The sequence below is a fragment of the Dioscorea cayenensis genome, chromosome 10, assembly GCF_009730915.1.
Source record: "Dioscorea cayenensis subsp. rotundata cultivar TDr96_F1 chromosome 10, TDr96_F1_v2_PseudoChromosome.rev07_lg8_w22 25.fasta, whole genome shotgun sequence".
NCBI classification, from domain to species: Eukaryota; Viridiplantae; Streptophyta; class Magnoliopsida; order Dioscoreales; family Dioscoreaceae; genus Dioscorea; species Dioscorea cayenensis.
The window spans coordinates 8201610-8220444 of NC_052480.1; the positions used below are offsets into that span (position 1 = coordinate 8201610).

General features: G+C 33.6%; 1 long non-coding RNA gene across 1 annotated transcript; it reads right to left on the reverse strand.

The window, feature by feature from the left end:
* Positions 1-15490: 15490 nt before the first annotated feature.
* Positions 15491-16484, reverse strand: LOC120270677. Its single transcript, XR_005539664.1, has 2 exons — positions 16245-16484; positions 15491-15757 (listed from the first exon to the last, which is right to left on the reverse strand). It is a non-coding gene; the product is annotated as an uncharacterized LOC120270677 (long non-coding RNA).
* Positions 16485-18835: the final 2351 nt, after the last annotated feature.

Genomic DNA, 18835 nt, shown 5'->3' on the forward strand with positions numbered 1-18835 from the left:
TTTTATTGATGTAAATGTCGTTGTATTGTCTAATTTAAACAAAGGAGTTGTATCTTTAGTTGTGGTCCCCAACAAGACAGCCTAAAAAATACAAAATGTGAAAGTAACTAGTGAAGCTCAAATCCTTTTATTCAGAATAAATAAATAAAATAAAATAAAATAAACTTTTGACTGTAGACTATGAGGAATAATTAACATGAACCTCCCTCAAATATTATTCCATTGAAGGAAACTTGATTTGAATATCTCATAATCTGAAAAAACACAAAATGATGATCACCAAAGACAACAAAGAAACATCGAGCTGATTTATAAGTTTAAAACACAAAAACATTGAGATGGTAAGACTTTTGGGTGTCTGAATACTTCTGTTTTATGTGTTTAAATTGTCTAATGAGGAATTCGAGATGGTGTCATATGGCAATTCTTGCTCTACCTTTGGCGATTCTCCTCGCATTCACCTTCCAGCCACCCTTTGTGGCCTTGCCTTGAGACACAAAGCATAATTTCAGGAACATGGATTGGAATTTGGAAAAGTACGCGAGTTTGAACAATGAAAAATGTATCTATAAACAATGTGGTAAAGTTTGAGACTATCATGGAAGATACTTTGGAAAATGACATTCACTAGGATGGACTATGATACTTACTAATATGGAGAGGATATTTTGGAAAATGACATTCACTAGGATAAATTATGACACTTACCCATCATGAGTCATACCAAAGATTATCAATGTAACTATTTAATTTATATTATCTGCAAAACAAGAATGAATCAGACATGTAACAAGTATTATTTCAAAGCATGTGCCTTTCTGTGCTTTAAACCACAAAATATCATAAAGGACATCAAGACAAAAAGCAGGAAATAGTGAAACTAAATAAATTGATCTTACTACAACTTGAAATAGGCAAAATAAATGATATGACAAGAGAATGATGATAAGGTTGGAAATTTTCTCAATGAATGATGGCCTTGCTAGATAACTATGAGTCCTCTTCCACATGAAGTGACTAGGTTGGTATGTTCTTTTACGAAGTAGGCAAATTGGCTCATTTGAAAAGCTGTCTCCTATAAATAAAGGGGAAAAAGGTGATCTCATAAAATAAAAAAATTGACACCTTCATGGACCATTGATAATTTGACGTAGACAATCAAAATGATAACTTGTATAACAAAATAAAGTTTTGTTCATAGTTACTCCAATATAAGGAAATTGTATAATAGAATAAACACATTTGAGTTACACTCTACAAATTAGCCTAAAATATACATTAGAGTATTCATAAATAAAAACAATTAACACCTTCATGGGACATCTATAATATTAATGAAGACAATCAAAATGAGAACTTGTAAAGCAAGATAAAGTTTTGTTCATAATTATACCAAGTTAAGGAAAATTGTACAGCAGAATAAACACATTTGAGTTGCTCTCTACACATTAGCCTAAAATTTACATCTTTCACTTTCATCCAAATACATTAGGCATATAATTCATGGTGCCAATAGAGGTTTAAAATATGAACAATAAACCATTAAACTATCAAGGTAAAAATTCAACGATATTTCTGAATCAAAGCAAAGAGTAAGTCTAATTCAATGAAGCACAAGTAGTGACTTAGCACAATGCCTTTGGATAGGTAAACATTCAAAGATGCTTCTGAATCAAGGCAAAGACTGTACTTCTAACTAGAATAATCACACTAAGTCTACACAAAGTTGAATTTTGGTAACAAAAAGTCTACAAAAGTAATAACAAATGGCACTGGGTATGCGTTTGTTAGGTGGATAAATGTGTGTCACACTAAGTAAATGGAAGTAGGTGTTGTGTCGAGGATGTTTTTTTTCTTAAGTACATAAAAATAAGTTATTTACAATGGTTGCCACCAGATTTTGCAATGCTTGCTTGAATTTTTGTAGGTTACTCTATATGACAACCATACACATATATAACATTGGACTTAATTTCATTTCAGTGCCCCATGATGAGTTGTTCTCAATAAGAATGCATTATATGATTGGTGGCGTAGAAGGTTTAGCATGATATGTGGACTTTTGCTGCGCTGATCAAATGTCCAGATTAAACTGATTAACATGGCTAGGGAATTCAATTTAGATGTTGATGGTTGCAATATCTGATAGTTGGATAGATGCAGTGAATCCAGCGGCCTAAGGGAAATAAAGAATGACATAGATGCCCTGATAATGGCAGGAAGTGTAAATTCCACCAGAGAGATGTATGTATTAGGATTACAAAGTTCGGCAATATTGGAGATGTCAATGACCATGGGAAAGGATCAATTGGATATGATGAAGACCATGGAGTAGAGGAAATGCATGAAGTGGACAGAGATTTGGAAGGTGCATTGATTGGGATGGGGAAAGACAATAAACATAAAAATGGAGAAACAGGCAGTGAATTTTAGGACTCTGACTACAATTTTAGTCATGATTCGGATGATGAAGGTAGAAAGAATACTGTAATCCATAGGGTTGTTGTACATGTTGGTGGAGAACCTCCAAGACTAGGGAGTGATGTTGAAATAGATTCAAACTATGCGGTTTATGATAAGTTACACTCATGTTCTTCAACTGATAAGGATAAATTGGTATCTAAAAATTCCAAGTACTTTGAATTTAATGAAGAATGTGACATGAAGAACCCCACAATTTACAATTGAAATGAAGTTTAGGAGCTTCAATTAGTTCAAGGATGCAATAAAAATTTATGGAATCAAGAACATGTATGTTATGAACTTTAGACCAAACTCCAAGAAAATGTGCAAGGCATTCTGCAAAAGGGGATTCCCTTTTTATCTGTGGGCCTTACCCATGGTGAGAAATGGGAACACAGTGCAAATAAAGTCCGGTTACTTAAAACATGAGTGCACAAGGGACCACAGTAACATATATGTTAGTGCTGCTTGGATTGCAAAGGCTTATTTGGAAGAATTTAGGACTGACCATTCTTGGAAGATAGTATGTATTATTCAAGCAGTAAAGACCCATCAAGAGATGGACATTAGTAGATTGAAGGCATATAGGGCTAAATGAATTGCATTAAGGTAAGTTATATACCTAGTGATTTTTTTTTAGTAACACTTGTTTTTTTTTTTTATTTGTAAGTTTCTATGTGATGTATTCAATTAACTAATCCAGTTCATTTATGTTGATGTATGTGTCAAAGTCTTATAGATGGTGATGAAGAGAGTCAGATGGTGAAGCTATTTGATTATAGGTTGGAGTTGTTGAGGACCCACCCAAGGTCCACCATAAAATTTAAATGTGATGTAGGGGCGTTTCAGGCAATGTATATTTGCATGGCACCCCTAAAATAGGGTTTTCTGGCATGTTGTGGGCATGTGATCTCATTGGATGGATGCTTTCTAAAGAGGCTATATGGAGGGCAACTACTGACGGCAGTGGGGATAGAAGCTAATGAAAGCATCTACCCCATTTCATGGGCCGCTGTAAGCAAAGAAAAAAAGAAAATTGGAATGGAGTTATTGATAGAGGATTTGGAAATCACAAATAGCTTCCACTGGGCATTATGACTAGACAGGCACAAGGTCAATTCATTATTTTCCAACTGCCTATGTTTTATTGATCATGAAAATTTGGTTGTTGGATATAAATTAATTTATGTTGACATGTTCTGTTGAAAATTTATTGATCATGCAAATTTGTTTTATTGACATATTTTGTTTGTTGTATTAATTTCCATGCAATTGTTTTTTTTTATTGATATGATGATTAATGTCCATTCAATTGTATTATTGATTTGATGATTAATGTATAGATGTATATGCAGTTGTTAATTGAATTGGTCTAGTATGTTCTAGCTTGACATCTTCTTTATTGTATGTTTGATGCAATTAACTAATGCATTATTTTAAACTTGTGTAGACCCATTGATCATGTAATAAAACTAAGTATATAATGTCTATTTGATCATGTGATTAGTATCTTATGTATTGTATGTTTAATGAAATTAAGTAATTCAGATTCATTCTTTTGAATGATGTCTTCTCTAATTCATTCTTTATTTATGTTTGCCATTACTATTGCAATGCTTATTTTTCCTCCTTTCTATTCAATGTGTATGTGGGTGTTGGGTATGATTAGGGCCTAATTCCTGCTATAGAAGAACTTTTTCCCTATAGTGAACACAGATATTGTGTTAGGCACATCCATACAAATTTTATAAAATCATATAGGGGAAAAGCTCTTGAAGATCAACTTTGGGGCTGTGCCACTACCACAAACCCTCCTGCCTTTGACAAAGCCATGAACAACCTGAGAGAGATGTCCCAAGGTGCCTTTTAATACATGAAAAACATTGATCCACATCACTTGACCAGGTCACATTTTCAAACACAATTTAAATGTGACATACTCTTGAATAATATGTGTGAATGCTTCAATGGGCACATTTTAGATGCCAGGATCAAGAGGATTGTGACAATGAATGAAATGATAAGAACTCAACTAATGATAACGATACAAAGAAGAAGAGATGCAATGCAAAGAGTCATATCTGCTCACTGCCTTAGGATTGTTAAAAAACTGGAAAAGTTCAAGGAAATAAGTTTCCTTTACACAACAACTTGGTCAAGGGGGGCCAGTATCAGATTTTAGGACTTGATGGGCAGAATGTAATTGACAAGGATGAGGGTAGTTGTTCTTGTAGAAGGTGGCAGTTAATAGGTATCCCTTGTATTCATCTCATTTCAGTCATATACTACAAAAAGGACAAACCTGAAGACTTTCTAGATGACTACTACAAGGTCAGTACTTACCTAGACACCTACTGACACATTATGAATCCCACTCATGTTAGGGACTCTTGGCCCAAGAGTAATCAAGGACCCATGGTTCCTCCTCAACCAGCTAGCAAGAGAAAGGGCAGGAAGACCACAATGAGGAGAAGGGAAGTCGGTGAAGACAACAAGGGGTACAATCATGGGAAAGTTAGCAAAAGAGAAGCTATAATGACATGCAGCATTTGTGGTGCTAAAGGGCATAACAAAAGATACTATGGATCGATGCAAAGGGTTTGCACACTATTTTGTTTTACATATTGTTAGTCATATTTGATCTGCCACTAATTGAAGATGAATCATGTGTACATGCCAGGAGAGAAATGAAACTATAGGTGACACACAAAATGCAGCACATGAAGAGGATCTAAAGGAGGACATTGATTTACAAGTTCTAGAAGAGCATTTCATGATGGTTTGTTTCATGGTTTATTTTTTAAAGTCCACCATTTTTCAAATTTTATGATGAGCGCCACTTATTTTCTATTGCATGGGTTTTAAAGGTTGACTCATTGATCAGAGGTGATCAACACTACTCAAGTGCATCACAGCAACCAAGCTCTAAAGAGCTAATGTCACAAGTGATGGTTTGAACTAATTAACACTTTTTTTCTTTTTCCTTTTATGTTTTTTTAACATTACTTTGTGGCTAATTAATGCAATTAATCAGGGTTAATCCACTTACACAATTCCTCTATATGGAAGTAGGCTAGAAAGACAGAAAATTCATACAAAGGGAGGCTAAAGCAAAGATGCAAATGTTCCAAAACAAGACTGACAATTATGCACATGCAAGAGGAGGGAAAATTGATACTAAATGGACCAAAAAGTCACCTCCACATACTAAAAGACCTCCACTGCTAAAGATTCAAGGAAAAGATAAAGAGGATGGACAGAAGAGCAAAGAAAGTGATGTTGCAAAGAAATGGAGATTCTTGGTCCCTCTAGGAGGTACTTCTAGTGGGAGCTATGGAAGGCCCTCTTGAGTGGGTTACAAATGCTATGCGACATGGAGCAAAATGCAAATTCTACTAGTTTTTTTTCTTGGTTTAAGAAAATCTATAATTCTTTGCATGTGTAAAGAATTAATTTTGTCAAGTCAAACTTATTTTGTATGTTGGCAACTCTAGCTTCACAAACATGAGTCCTTTAAAATTATTATCACTTATATGTCATGACAGACAAACTTTGAATGTTAATAGAGAATTTGGACAAATGTCAGTTCTATCAGTTCTATTATATAGGGAAAATATCATATCTATTATACCAAAAAGACAATGAAATTAATCATCATTTATGTTGTTGGGATTGAACATGTAAACTAATCAACTGTTTTTATGTTGAGAACTGATAATAATCATCATTTTAGCTATTAAAGTTGTAATTTTTGTTGTTTTACTAGCAATTATCATAAAGATACATAATTATGAACTCGGATATGTTGATTTCTGTAATGATTATCAATTTTGAGAATCTTAATTTTAGTCATTGCATATGTATTTCTAAAAAATTAGTAGAAGCCTGACCTACTATCCAGCATCCAGCATCCACCACTAGAACGCACGAAGCCTGACCTACCATGCGAGAGGTCACCTTCCTCCTTGTGTGAGGCATTCGTCGCCATGGCATCAATTGGTCTCCCATGGTGTTCTTGCCTTTCTGGTGAGAAAGATGAAGAAGACCCACTGATGTGGAGTGATTCCTGACCTATCATGTGTGAGGTTACTTTCCTCCTTATGCGCGGGGTTGAATTGCTTTCTGCACCTTAGCGAGCTGCTGCTTTACTTGTTCCTATAGCGGGGGCCTTTCATGAAACCAAACCACCCCTCCTTGACCAGGTCAGGCCCAATCATGAGTGAATAGAAAATCGAAAATGCCTTGAGCCAAATGTCGTGGGTAGGCACTGAAGTCGAATTGATCAAGTCGTGTAGGAACAAAGTTCAAATCTCTCGGTCTGTTAGGATGCATCACGATCATCGCCATGGCATCCACAATTCCCCTATAGTGTTCTTGCCTTTCTGGTGAGAAAGATGAAGAAGACCCGCTAATGTGGAATGGTTCCCGGTGATGTGGCACGCTGAGTCCACCATGGAATATTATTAATGACTAGGATAGCCATATCAGTAGGATGGCGTGTGATGTGGATGTTGATTGGCCTCCTTCGACAGCCACATCAGCAAAAGAGGGGAGGGAAACACTCGGGTGACTTGGCGGTGAAGATAAATCAAATATCAGTGACCGTTTTTATTCAAATTACAAGTTTGGTGATCAAATTGAAAAAAAGCCCAAAGTTTAGTGACCTCTCAAAAAAATTATCAATATAATAGCTCAACCACTTACTCTTCATTTCCATAAGGTCCATAACTAATTGAGAATCTAATCTAAACTTCCACAATTATTTAGCAACATCAATAGCACCATACAAAAATAAACTTGTGAAAATAAACTTGTATGCATATTAAACACAGAATGCAAATCTATAACTCTAGTAGAAATATTCCATTAATATTCAAATAAACTAAAACCAGCAAAGCTTCATTAACAAAAACAGTCAACAATGTCTTATAAGGAAATGTCGCATTAAGAAGCAGATAAGTAGAGTTTCATCTAGTTTTAACATCTTTTGGGAAGTTTTTGGCCCTAATGTTATTTTCTCTATAGTAACAAAGCCCATTGTTTTATGAGGGTCATGTTCCTTCCTATATATGATACCACATCCCTTATTAGTCCTACAAATTATTTTAGGGACTCCAACCCGGTTTGCATACATAGGTTCAATACAGGACAAACACATCTAATATGAAAATAATTGTTCCCATATTAAAGCCTCAAATACTTTTCTAAAGGTCTAACTGAGGTCGTACTAGCAGTGGCATTATCAAAAGAAATTGAAAAAATCTTTAAAGGCAAACCATATTCTTCGATGATTTCATGAATCATCCTATAAATATTATTGGTGGTATGGGCCTTGCCCTAAAAGAAATGGCTCATTTTTGAATAAATCCAATGTGCCATAATACCCACAAAAGAATTTTCATGGAATACATCAATCCATATATCAGAACATAAAAAAATTGAAGAGGCACAAGCGCTAAAATACTCACAAAACTGTTCTTTACCATGCTTGTATCGTTTGAAAATTGTTCTTTCAATAGTCCTCCTTCATACCTTTTTGCATGCTGGTTGCAATGTCTCATTGATGCACTCTTTGCTCTTGGAAAAGTTTAAATGGCAAATGCTCCACAAAAATTGTCTTCACAATTTTGTCCCTATATTTTGGTTGAGAAAATGTAAATAAAAAAAAGTGAGAAACGGTACCTTTGTCTACAACGAATCTATTTGAGATTTTGTCCGAGGATGTCCTAATTTGTACTAAATGAAAAAATCATTAAAATTGCACATTCCATAAGAATTATAGAAAAAAAAATAAACAAAATAAATAAATAAAATAACATTAAAAATAAAATCCAAAAAATTAAATATTTCTAGGGTATAGAGCTAAGGGAGTTATAGCCAAAATTAAAAATTTAACTTAATAACTAAGTAAATAAACATCATTAAATATATATATATATATATATATATAACTTTAAAAAAATAAATAATGCTAATTAAACATAGGCAAAATTAAATACCAACAAAAATATTTTAAACTTTAAACATCATACATTAAATATAAAATTGGCAAAATTAATAATGCTACTAAGTAAAGTAAAATTAACACTAATGAAAATAAAAAGTATAAAAAAAAATTTCGCATTAACTTATTCTAGTATAACTAAAAATTAAAATAACATGGTAAGTAAATAGAAATAAATCAACTACTAATAAAATAAAATTGAAATATTTGCATGAATTTACTAAATGCAATGATGATTAGCATAAAAATTTAAATTCGTTAATGAGTGGAAAATTAGAGAGCTAACCTTTTAAATTTGCAAAAGAGCTTGTGGGGCTTGTAGTTGAAGAGAGCTTGTGGAGGAGTTTTTAATAGAAGAGAGCTTGTAAGGGGATTAGGAGTATTTAGAAGAAGCGCATAATAATTTAATAAAATTAAGAAAATTAAGCGTTTGATATGGGATTGGTTGGAGGTGGAGGGGTACATATAGGGAAAGAATGGGAAAATGAAAAAATATATTTTTGAAATAATAATAGAATAACCTAAAGGCATTTAACATGGCATTTCACTCTGTAAGTTAAATGTTGTTAACTTTGTATGTTAAATACCCTTCGTTTATTTTATTATTATTTTTTTAAACAAAGTTAAATGCCATTGGGTTTTTTTAATTTATTTTTTTTTTCAAAACAAGCATGGCTAGAGGCAAGGACATGTGCTCGCGTGCTAGCAGAGTGCTTGTTGGCCGCCCAGGTGTGTGTAAAGCACGTGTTGGGCACGCACTTGCATTCGAACTTGCTAGTCATGCATGCACACTAACTTATATGCTTTCATGGTGCCCGAACGCGCCCAAGTTCTTGCAAAGTGCACTCTTGGAACGCATCGCTTGATAAGTGCTAAATTTATAATATATTTTAATAGATTGATTGAGGTTTCATTTTGCAATGCATCATGCATCTTTCTCTATGTTTTTACCTGAATTTCACTCTTTTAGTTCAACTTACTGCTTTTCATCAGTTCGCATGCAAATAAGTGGAGTTCAACCTTTATTCGAAATGTGGGTGACATGTGGTAGCTACTACACACATGAGTAGTGGTGCAGAAATTCAAAAGATTGAAACCATAGAAGAAGAACAAGTCGGCCGTGTTAACTAACATAGCCATGGATCTTTGCCACCATCATAACCCTAATATAACCCTCCTCTATGTGAGGCCAAGAAAGAGGATTTTTAGGGGATCCTTTGGCTATGATAACACGGATAGGATTTCTCTAAAAGCTTGGGATCATCTAAAGCTATAAAAAAGGAGAAAGAGGACAAAGATCAATGGGGAAATTTGATCAATCTACAAGAATATCAAGCATGAAGGATCAAAAGTTTCTTATTTTTTCTACTTTGACTTATTTCATGTTTCAATGTATGATTGATCTAAACCTTTTGCCTTATAAATCGAATATGAGCGAATAAATATTTTGTTCTAGGTTTGGAATCAGCCCAATGTTTAGATACGTGATGATGCATTGACTTGTATGTTCGTATTAATAGTTATTTGCTTTTGATTCAATTTAATGCTACTTAATGCTTGTGAATGAGTCGGGCCCCCAATATTTGCATGATTTTGGACACCAAAGAAAGGACCAAAAGATGAACTAAGGTGTTTGAAACCCTAGAATTAAATATGAAATTAACTTAAAATGATCTAATTAGATTTGATTACCACGAAAGTAGAAGTTGTTATAAGTTAGATACCTCGTTATATTCTGAAAAAAAAAATAGTGAGTATCCTGGGATATTCCACCTTCAAAGTAACTAAACTTAACCGAGAAAGAATCAATGCAAAGTCTTTTATTTATCATTGTAGTGAACCTTAATCCTAGAAGCCCTTGCATCTGAATTAATCACCTAAGTCATTGGTAGCCTTAGTTTTGTTAGTTTTAGTTTTCATTACTTAAAATTTTCATGATTCGCATACATATCGATTCTTCTAAAAAACCCCTAATTATAATAAATTGGTAGTTAACAACAAAGTCTTAGTGGGAACTATATTTTATTTACTCATGTGCACTTGCAGTACACATCACCTCTCCCACGCATTTCTTTTATTTTTTCTAAAAACTAAAAAAATTAGAAGACAACTAACTGATTTTTTAAATTTAATTTAAAAATAAAAAAATAAAATAAATCGTAATAAATTAAAACAATTTGAGACAAGTAAAAATAATTTAAATAATAAATTAAAAGGCTTCCACTTAAGTTATTTCCACATCAAATTAAGTTGTTTGTGTATCTTTTTAATTATAAGATAAATTAAAATTCACATATTTCTCCTAATATTTAAAGTTATCAAGCACAATTTATATTTTTATTTAAAAAAAAGTATATTTGAAGTTTTTATTTATTATTATCTTATTCAAATAATCTTATTATATCATTGAGTTTTTTTTTTATGCATTGCATGTAATTATATAAAAGATTAAAGAAAGATTTCAAAGCATCAAATTTTTTTGAGATCAATATTTTATTTATTGTAATTATTAACAATGACTTATATTTTTATTATATATTATCATGATTTTGCCTAGGGTCTAATTTTTCCATTTTTGCCAAGACTGGCCCTAACTCATCATGTTAGTGAAAAAATCATTAACTTCAAGGCTTCCTAACTCTGTTTTATGTTGTCGAATTTAAGCGCACTTCCAATCAGTCATGAAACTTGCATTTCAATATTTAGTGGAACAAGTTTTTATTACCATAGATGTTATATTCTTATTGGCTTGGAAAGGAGTGTCCCATATTCATTGGTTATCTATATATATATATATATATATATATTCATATCCTCAAGCTTATAATAAAAGCATCCATGTCCCAAATGGTTGGGCTCTTATTTGTTTGGAAAGAGCTCTTGGGTTAAGAAAGCTTTGACTAGTAACCAAACCCGCTACAATGCGGGCCGATTATAGGTTGCTGACCTAGTCTGACCTAACGGATTTAATTGGGCTGGTTCCGAGTCAATCCGGGCTAAAAGACAGCCCATGCCCCCTCTATATATTTATATATATATTATATATCAACATTATTTTAGAATATTTAGTTTATTAATAAATATTTTTCTTGAACAAATAAATTAAAATTTTTCATATAATAATTTAATTTATTAGGGATTTCTAAGTATGTAATTAAACTTTTTTAAAAATATAAATTTTAATTATTTACCTTCTATTAATTAATTTGCCTTACTATATACCTAATATTTAAACTATGCCAAATATAAGTAAAATTTTTATCAACATGTTAATAGTTAATATTTTTCACTTCTATGATTATATGAGTCAAATCCATATGTAAAAATAACTTTTCTTTTTTTATTAAAGAATTAAACATTTTATTTAAAGAATAGTCGGGAATTGATTTACCACCAAACTTTATGTTCTTTAATTATTATCACAAATTTTTCAACTAAAATAATTTTTACTAGTACAAAATAGTGAAAATACTATTTCATATGAAATTAAAATTACAAAAAAAATTAAGAAGTGAGTGAATTATCAAATAACATACCCTTTTTTTCACTAACAGAGATAATAAAATCAAACTTAGGGCCTGTTTAGATTGGCAGAAATTATGGCATAATTTAAAATTTTCTGAAAATAATGGCATATTGGCTATTTAGGTACTTATTTTAGAGTATAAAATTATGCTATAATATAGTTATTATAGCATAAAAAAATATTTTATTAAGAGTGAATATTTTCTCATTGTAAAAAGTCTCTCGCTTCTTTTTTTATTCGACCCACCAGTCGTCGGTCCATCAACGGTCCTGCCGAGCTCCGGCGATCGGTCACCGATCCATCGGCGGTTCAGCCGCCCTCCGGCGACCGGCCACCTGTCCACCAGCGGTCTGGCCAGCCTCTGGCAACCGGCCACCTGTCCGGCCGGCCTCCGGTGACACATCGACTGTCCACCGATGGTTTAGCCGGCCTTCGACGGTCGGCTACCGATCCACTAGGCGTCTGGTCGCCTACTGGCTGACCTCCGACAACCGGCCACTGGTTCATCGGAGGTCCAGTCGTCGATCGCCAAGTCTCTGTAATTTTTTTTTAATTTTGTTAACCAAACAGTCATTCTATAAGAATAAAATATGTCACAATTTCTGTAATAACCACTTGCACTTCCTACATAATATAATTATGGCATATTTTTTTAATTTTACAGCTAAACAGACTCTTATACTATTTTTTAAGTTACAAAATATTTATGTTATTTACTATTTCTATATTCCAATAGCATTTCACATTTCGTAACTAAAAATATTAGTGACAGATGGCTAATATCATTAAATTAATTAACGAAATAATGGTATTATGTAATATCATCCCTTAAAATCATATTAATTTGTGAAAAATAATATAACGTTATTGAGATATTTTAAGCATGATTATATTTGATATTTTAGGTATTATTGCCTATATTATTTCCTCTCTTTACTTAGCCTTATTTCCTTACATAATTAGGTCTAAGATTAGATAATATTGCCTATATAAACCCTTTGTAAATGATTGCTCAATGTATGTGAAAACATTAATTCTTCAATTTGGCATCTAGAGCCAAAACCCTAGTCTTGTTTTCTCCTTTTCCTCCGTCATTACCTTATGGCAGATCAAACTTCTCAAACTGCTTCCCCCATCTCTATAACACCTCTCCAAAAGTCCCTCATGGTCATGGCATCTTCTCCAATCATCCAACCCACCATTATCTCCCAATCAAACTCACTCCCTGAAATTATCTCTATCGGCATACTTAGATCGTCCTCTTCTTGTTTAGCCAAAAACTACTTGAGTTTGTTGATGGATCCTATCCTAGTCTTCCAACCCATGCACATTTTTCTCTGACTTCTGCACCACCAATAATCCTAATTATCTATTTTTGGCTGGAAAATGATCAACACATGATTTTGAGCCTACTATCCTCTTTCACTGAAGATGTTTACCCTATGATTATTGGCAAGAAAACATCAACAGTGATTTGGGACGCCTAGGCAAAGGCCTATGCCTTACCTTCTAAATCACATATCTTTCAACTTCATACTAATTTTCATAAACTTTGCCAAAATGACTCTTTTACCACAAAATACTATAGCTGAGCCAAGCATATCTCTGACGCACTTGCCGTTGCTGGCGGTCTACTATCCTTGGAAGATTTCAATATTTTTTTTCTTTAAGGGCGTCAAACCGGAGTTTAATGATATTGCCATGACACTTCAAGCATAGATTGAACTAGTAACTTTTGATGACCTTCAATATCTTCTCCTTACTTGTGAGTATATGCAAAGTTCCAAAGCTACATCACTTAAACCTATAGCCTTTTTTTATGTTTCGGGTAGTGAACTCATAACAAAACCATTCTTGGAGCCCACTACACATCCAGACTTCTCTCTGACCCAACTAGCTTATATTTATGGCCTCTTGCAGTTTAGTCCTCAACAGTCCTCGCCTTCTCTTTTCCATATAGCCCAAATATTATTTGCTAGACATGGGACCCAATCTTCATCCACACAATACTCTGGTGGATTATGCGGTCATGGCGGTGGTTGAAATAAAGATTGTGGTCATGATCGTGGCAATATTTCTCGTGGCAAACCAAGAGTTTGATATAAAATTTGTCAAGGCTTCAATCACTTGGAGCTCCAATGCTATCAACCACTGGTTATGGGTTCCTTACCTATGGCACACATCTCATATGCTCACACCATCTTAACACAACCTTTAACAACTTCTCAATGGTTTCCTAATACTGGGGCTACCTATCATGTCACTCTCAAGATAGCAAGCTGGCCCCGATTGATTGGAAGTCTATCACGGTGCCGACTCACTTCATTTTGGTAATGGTAAAGGACTTCCTATTACTCACATTGGTTCTACCACTTTGTACACCTCGGTGACTAAATTTCCAGATGTCTAACATCCTACATATTCCCTTTATGTCTAAAACTTTACTTTTAATTCATCAATTTACTAAAGATAATAATTTTTTTTATTTAATTTCACCCTGATTAACTTATTATAAAGGATCAGATTGCCAAATAGCCTTTCCTTACATGCCTGAGTAACAACAGTCTTTATACACTACGTATTTCCTCTTCACATTCAATAAATCCTGTTGGTTTCTCAATGTGTATACCTTGGATGCAATTTGGCATCGTTCCTTGGGTTACATGCATCAACAACTACTTAAAACCATTATTAATGGAAATTCACTTTTGGTTTTTTCTCGTTCATTTAATTATTTTTGCAATTTGTCAATTAGGAAATTCTTCAAAATTACATGTCACGCCCTGACTCACAGTTAGGCATGGGACACCCACCGTGTTAATCCAAGTGGGGTGAACAACACCTTCCCTAAATTAGCACAAGGCTAATAGAGAACTTGAGCAAAATACGAGCACACGATGTGATATATATAGCTCAAATATACAATCCAATGGATCTAATCTATACAAGGATGTTTAATACACAACATACAAGGATAGCACATAGTTCTAATAAGATCTAAATGAAACCAATAAGTATGATTAAAGTCATAGCAATAATAACCAATAAAATTTTAGCTTAAAATCATGTATAGTCACTATTGAATTCAAAAACAGATTAAGAAAAGATATTCATGTTGAGAATGCAAATTTCACCACAAATCATTCTTTTGAAAACCCATTGAGCTAGTCTCAAAGAATGTTCACCCTAATTGTGGTTGCAAGTAAGGTTTTGAACCTTTCAAGGTTAGATTTAAATATAACAAAATCAACTAGATAGCCCTCTTTAGCGTTGGCCTCTGAGAACCTCATGTGGTGACCTCGAGTGTCTCAATCAGCATTTAACCCATTTAAGCTCTCTATGAGCCTCTTGGTATGGGTAATATAATGGTTAACCACGCTGCCTCTACATACCAACCGTGGGGACCTTCACTATAGTGAATCGCACAAAGCCTGTCACTATCAAATTACATAAAAGCATTTACACAACATTTTCATATTAGAGCACAAGACTTTCCCTTCACAAGAAGTACCACATTTTCAATAATATACCATTTCCTTTCACAAAGAAGAATAAGGATCAAAATACATCAAACAAACATGAGTTATTTAACCTCAACATTAGAATCATATTCCAAAGCCATGCACAAGTGTAAATACTCCTATTAGTTATCATTCAAATCCTACTCGATTATGTGTTTTGACAACACAAATTCACTCATAAATGAAGGCCAAGAGATGGTTAAGCTCCTTCCAAGGCCTTGTCTTTACTCGAGGGCTCTCCGCCTACAAATACAAAACATCCAAAATATGAAAACATAAGAGAAAAGACAAAAAATGGAGATGAATTGAAAGCAAAGAAATGACTCAAATTCGATGTCGTAAACTAGGAATTTCGATCTGCACCTAAGATGGTAGAATGACGACTCGAGGAGGATTAAAACCCTAATTTTAAAGATTTCAAAATGACATGCGCCAACGAGTGATTGCTACAGTATCTAGAAACCACTCTCTTGGGTCTACAACTATTCCATGATGGACTATAGTAACAGAGAGTTAAAACACTACAATTCTCCTTAGAATACAACCCTCATCCAATGAAATTCCAAGAAAAGCAATAAAGTGATGTATATACAACTTCTAGAGCATTCAAAGCCCATGGTGTCCTCCAAAAATCCATCTAATAGTAGACATTCAAAACTCTCCATTCCAAATGGAATCAAAGAGTATAAACAAGAAATTAAATACACCAACTTGATGAAAGAATACTCACTCTAATCAACTTCAATGAAGGAAGGTTTGCTTTTAACTCCAAATAAGCTTGAAAATTTTTGAAACCCTAGTGAAGAGATAAACGGCCCAAAGAGAGTGAAATTTCTCTTAAGTTCTAGACCTTTGGAGAAGATGAAGTTATAAAAGATAAGCTTTGAGACAAAATGACCATTCTATCCTCACCTCTTCAAATAAATGACCACAATGTTATTATACAAACAAAATGACAAGAATGCCCTTCCACTTCCAAGAAAAGACAATGCATAAGAAAATAATGCCCCTAAACAGTGGCGGCGCCGGGGTGTGACGAGGAGAGACATCCGCCACACCCTTCGCCGGAAAAAAAAAATTGTTAGCTTATGACTTCTGAGGATTGAGTTGTGCAACAGACGAACGGTGGAGATTAAACGGTTGGAGTGGGATTGAACGGTCAGATTAATTATTAGGTTTTTTAATAGTTATTTAAGTCGGTTTTAGAATATGAAGGCGTGGAGGTGTGGGAGCGAAGAATTCCCGAAACCGACTCAGCGTGGACCACATGCTTTCTTTGAACGGGTCGTCACGAACTCATTTTAACACGTGGCCTCAAGATAGCCGATTTTTGGGAGTATTTTTACCAAGACAACCCTGAAGAATTTCATAATTATAAATTACAAAGGTTCTAGATTTTTCATCTGCGTACATGATTACAAATCACGCAAACATCCGAGAAAGTTCCATAATTTCAACGGAAAAACACATTCAACTTACACGGGGACTTCTTTCATATATCTATTAGGTTCAAATTGGTTCATATATATTTTTATTTTTAATTGTATTCATTTTATTGTTTAAATCTTTTGATTGTCTTTTTAAAAACTTAAAAAAATTTAGATTTTTTTGAAAAAATTAGAAAAAATTAAATCGAAAATTTCTCACTCGACTTTGGAAATTTTATGCCGATTTTTTTGTTGATGGTCGAAAATGTTTATTCAATGGTGCAAAATCCATCGACTTTTGCCACACCTCTAATGAGTCGCAGCCACTTTCGCCCCCTAAACAAACACAAATGGCATGAAAACTAATGGACAACGAGATATCACATTACCTCTTCCATTGACAAATAGTAAAAGTAATGTTGTCTTGGATCTTATGTGTAATGATGTTTGGGGACCCACTCCCTCTTTGTCTAGTGATGGTTATTGGTACTTTATTATTTTTGATGATCACCTTTCAAAATATATTTGGTTTACCCTCTTACTCAAAAATTTGATGTCTTTCATGTTTTTTCCAAATTGATCTCTAAGGTTGAATGTTAGTTTGGTACCACATTAAAATCTGTTCAAACTGATTTTTAGGGGGAGATGGTGAATTTCAAAAACTCATAGACTATTTTTCTAACTTCAGTAATGTTCATCATATTTATTGCCCTCATATCTATGTACAAAATGGTATAGTATAATGATGGTACCGTCATATAGTAGAAACTAGCTTATCACTCCTAGCTAACTCTGGTGTTCCTCCAAAAATGCTAGCATTTTGCTTTTAATACTGCAATTTAATTAATGAATTGTATGCCATCCAAAGTGTCTTCTTCCGTTTTTCTTTTTGAATGTATATTTCATTATCCTCCAAATTAAACCTTTTTAAAGGTCTTTAACGATTTTGTTTTCCTTATCTTGCCCCATACAACAATTTTAACATGCATTTTTAGTCTTTCCCTTGCATTTTTCTCTGTTATAGTCCTACACATCATGGTTATCAGTGCCTTAACCGAAGCATGAACAAGTTTTATATTACAAGCATGTATGGTTTGATGAGCATATGTTCCCGTTTTACTCCTCATTCGATCTAATAATTGTCTTTCCTACCCCACCTGAAGGTACTCTCCTCACTAGTACTCATTCCTCTTGGCATGGGTCTAATAGCAAGTCTCCTCTCCTTACCCCTATGTAGTCCTCTTGGTCTTCGCCATCTCCTCTCCCTTCTTCCTCTTCATCTAACACTTTCGAATCTTTATCCACCTCATCTTTGCATGAGACACCCCTAACTCTTCCTATAAAAACTCATCCAATGCAACGCCGACCTAATCCAAAATCTATGATTGAGCAATGCATGGGCCAGATCAATCTAGCTAATGAGTCTGACTTGGAAGAAAGGAATTGGGTACACTATCTAACAAAATAATATAGCTTTTGACAATTTCGTTTTCTTAAGTTTCGCATATCTAGAATCCTAATAGTGTAGTGAACAATGTTTTTATTTCCACATTTAAGAGTTTAGTCAATTTCATGGCACCTATTCTACACGAGAAACGAGCATGACATTTATTTCCATTTAGTTCATCATTTTGTTTGGTTGGTTTACTTATTTTTCAAATATAAATAACAATGATGAGAGAAATTAAATGCTAATATAGTTTGTAAGCATGTTATAGTTTTTGAAATAAATTGCCCATCAACCGCCTAATAATAATTTTATGTTTTAAGAAGTTTAGGTCTTCAATATAAAAGTATCAAAGTACAAGAAATTACATTTAACTCTTATCCATTTTTATTTAATTATTAGACAAGAGAGAATTTGAACAAATTTTATTTAAATTTTATAGAGAAA